Raw genomic sequence first — 4,136 nt, 5'->3', positions numbered from 1 at the left:
CAAGCTCCGCGCTACCCCTTCTTTCCATCCTTTCATCGTCAGAGTTGTCGTTTATGTTTGAAAAGAATCCAAATGGCATGGCGGCCACTCAATGTTATATATTTAAATGCCTTCCCCGATGAAACTTCAAACTGAAGATGGGCAAGCTTTTTTTACTACTACCCCGACGGGTTTAAAACCGTATTTTCTACTGAAAATATTTCTTACGGTTGACTTTCCATGCCTAAGATCGTTCCGTAGTAGTAGCAGCAGCACGCTCGTTAAAGTATCTTTTTTTTTTTTTTTAATCTTTTTCCTTTTTCGTTTCGGAAGAAGATCGAAGAAGAGGATATTTTTTTTACGTTCTTTTTCTCTATTTCTTCTCTCCTCTTTTTTGTCTTTCTTTTTTTCTTTTTTTTTTTTTTTTTTTTTATATATATCTCGTTTACATCGACGATTTCCCTCTGATTTCATCCCCTATCGAGCTCGTAATCTCGTTTTAAGTAAATTTCTTTATATCGATCGTTTGTAATAAAGAGGAAGGTAGAAAAAGATAGAAAGAAAGAAAGAAGAAAAGGATCTTGTTTCTACTTTCTTCTGAATAATTCGCCTTTCTCTTCCTCTCTATCTATCTATCTATCTATCTATCTATCTATCTATCTATCTATCTATCTCTTTCTCTCTTTCTTTCTCTTACCTCTGCTTTCGTCGCCGCAAATCAATCTCGTACGTAGACAGAATGTAAATCAAGCGCACTCGGCTATATAAAGAAATATTGGTATTGGAAAAGTAATTTGTGTATTCGATATACCACGTCGTTATCTCGATCATCCCCCTGTTGTATTTTCCCCGATTCACCCTCTCTCTCTCTCTCTCTCTCTCTCTCTCTCTGTCTGTTTGTCTCTCTCTTTCCCTATCCAAACAGCACGTCAACTAAAATCTCCCTCTTTCTCCCACTTTCTATATCTATCTATTTATCTCTTTCTCTCTTTTATTATTTCTGACAAGCAATTATGCTGTATTTAGGGAGTATAGTTCTCTTTCACGGTATAATGAACGGATATCGTGTATAATCGAGCTAAAGTTATAAATCATTCAGTGGAAAGAGAGTAATCGTTCCTCTCTCTCTCTCGCTTTCTCTCTTTCTCTTTTAGAACGTGGAAACTTTATTTTGGCCGTTTATAAAAATCTCCTTTTTAAAATATACATAATAGATTGTTAGAACGATCAACGAAATTTACTGGCGTGGTATCTCTATGATAAAAGAGAAAAGAAAAGGAGAAAATAGAAAGAAAATGAAAAAGAAAATGGAAACAGAAGAAAACAAGAGAAGAAAAGAAAAAGAATTTAAGTCGATGATTAAAGTCGATGTTTACATCGAGCAATCAATGCATTTTTGTAATAGTCTAACGTTAAACGAGGATCCTTCGAAGTCTCTCGAAAACGAAAAGAAAGAAAGAAAAAAAAAAAAAGAAGAAGAAAAAGAACGATAAAGAAAAAAAAGAAGAAGAAGAAAGACTACGTGAAGTTTTTCATGAAACGTGAGAGAGTTACTTACGTTAAGATTTTCAAAGTTTTTACGAGCCTCGATTCTCTAGATACAGTAGATACTTTTCAATTTTATCTTGGTTTTGCGCGCGGAATCTTATTCACATGCTGACGCACGCTCGTTTAGAGATAGAGAGAAGGAGAGAGTGAGAAGAGTAGATAAGCAAGGAATAGTATATATGTATTTGTGTGTGTATATATAAGAGAAAGAGAGAGAGAGAGAGAGAGACAGGAAAGGTATAACATGAGCATCGGTGCCAACGAGTAATGGTAGGTTATGGTAATGTTCTCAGTCCAGGCACTCACCGTTAGTTTCAGGGTGAGCTATCAAAAGGGGGATAGAAAGTACCCTTTAGAGTAGTTATTTCACCCCCTTGAAAGCGTTGCGAGCAAGTGCATAGTCGAAGTAATGATCCCCAGTGTTAGCTAGCGTACTGGCAATCTCTTCCTTTCGAAGTACATTCGCGTAAGGAAAGTGCGTAAGGAACAACTTCGAATCATCGTCTCTTTCTCTCTCTCTCTCTCTCTCTCTCTCTCTCTTTCTTTCTCTTTTTCTAAGTTCGTTCTTTGAGAAAAAATTCTTTGGAAAAAGTTAACTGGAGAAAGAGATTATATTATTTTCTCTCTCTTTCTTTTTCTTTTTTTTTGGGGGGGGGGGTCTCTCTTTCTCTCTGTTTCTTTTTATTCTTGGATTTTTTGTTCCTTCTTTTTTAAGATTTATTTCGATAAACAAATCATCGAGATTTTTCAAACGAGAATGCTGTTAATTATATATTCAATCAAATCGATAAGTCATGTTCGAATATTTTTAATATTTTTTCTTTCTTTCTTTCTTTTTTTTTTTTTTTGTTTTGTTTTTTTTTCTCTATTTTAGTATTTTAGTAATTTTCTCGTATAAAAAGTTTCAAAATGAGATATTCCTTTTCGTAATTAAATGTTTACTTTCGTTCTTGTTTTTAATGCTTCAGTGAAATACCGTAGAAGATTCTCACTATTTATTAGCCTGTTAAAAACTTTAAATTTTCCATTCGAATGTCAATACGAGGTGACTATTGACTTAATTCCGTTAAATTATGTTGGAATATTAAGTAATTTAATATTTAAATAAACAACTCCGTATTTTTATTGGATACTTTTTTCTTTCTTTCTTTCTTTTTTTTATTTTTTTCATATTACTTCAACAAACACCAATAAAAATACAGTAGTAACCGATAACGTTGTTTATTGACCAATTAAACATTTTCACTATTCGATGACCAATACATAATTTTTATTTATTTATTTATTTATTTATTTATTTATTTTTACATCTCCAAGTATCTCTAATAACATCCTTCCAAACAAAAGTTAAAAACAAAAGTTAACATTTCCTTAGAGAATGAAAATTCTCTCTTGATATCGTATAAAATTTGTCGTTGAAGCGAACTCACAGCTGGTGAAACTTTATTATCACGGCGACATTCGGCATAATTAAAAACGAGTGACATCTTTTCGAGAAAAGTAAGAATCGAAATATAAATTAGAAAATGAGAAGAATATTTTCTCTCTCTCTCTCTCTCTCTCCCTCTCTCTCTCTCTCTCTCTCTCTCTCTCTCTTTCTCAATCTATTTCTTATACCACAATTCCTGAAGAATGTTCTATACATAATAGATTACACGAAAGGGAATGAACGATAAACGAGCATCTTTCTAGCACTGGGCAACAGAAAATGGTGGTTGGGGGTATAGAGAGGGTAAAAGTAGTAGGAATAGGGATAGAGGGGAGTAGAAATAGGATGGTATATTCTCTATGTTGAAAACGATTCGTATTCTTTGAACGTGACCAAAAGAACTCGAAGAATCTTTCGATTTTCTTCGCCGTCTACCCTCGAAAAGAAAACGAATGGCTTGGACAAACGAAATCGACGAAGAACGAGAGTTATCTTCCTTTATTTTATATTTTCTTCTCTCTTTCTCTACCTTTCTTCTTCTCATTTTTCTCTCCTTTTTTTCTGTCTTTCTTTTTTTCTTCTCTTTTCTTTTCTTTCTTTTTTTTTTTTCTTTTTTCTTTTACGAAAGAAGAAAAGGGAGAACGCCAACCACGAATTTATAGCTGGCACGCGTAAGAATTTATAGCGTGCTAATTGCCGCAAGAAATCCGTCGAGAAGTAAAGAATGAAGAGAATGAAGGTAAAAGAAGAAGACGAGATGAGAGAAAAGAGAGACAGAGAGAGAGAGAGAGAGAAAAAGAAAAAGAAAAAAAAAGGGTGGAAAGATCGAATCGTAAGCACCCTTTCAACTTTCGAAATTAATCTTTGGCTAAAGCGAGAGAGGAAAATTTCGATCCTCTCTCTCTCTCTCTCTCTCTCTCTCTCCCCCTCCCTCCCTCTCTCTCTCTCTCTCTCTCTCTCTCTCTCTCTCTCTCTCTCTATGAAGGAATAAAGAAAGAAATAAAGAAAAAAAGAAAGAAAGAAAGAAAGAGAAAGGCGTCAACGATCCGGCTCGTCGCGTTCCTCCAATTAATTAACGCGCATTAACTTTCATCCTGATTCGAGCAGGTTCAGGAAATTAAATCGTCGCTTGATGTTCGATCGAGAGAGAGAGAGAGAGAGAGAGAGAGAGAGAGAGAGA

At 34.5% G+C, this 4,136-nt stretch overlaps 1 protein-coding gene across 13 annotated transcripts in view; it reads left to right on the top strand.

Moving 5' to 3' along the window:
• LOC122633572 (polypyrimidine tract-binding protein 1) overlaps positions 1-4,136 on the top strand; it is a 305,402-nt gene that overhangs the window by 260,534 nt on the left and 40,732 nt on the right. The window lies entirely within an intron of this gene.

Source organism: Vespula pensylvanica, chromosome 12, assembly GCF_014466175.1.
Source record: "Vespula pensylvanica isolate Volc-1 chromosome 12, ASM1446617v1, whole genome shotgun sequence".
Taxonomy (NCBI): domain Eukaryota; kingdom Metazoa; phylum Arthropoda; class Insecta; order Hymenoptera; family Vespidae; genus Vespula; species Vespula pensylvanica.
The sequence above is the reverse complement of the archived record's forward strand: the minus strand, read 5'-3'. Positions and strand labels throughout refer to the sequence as shown.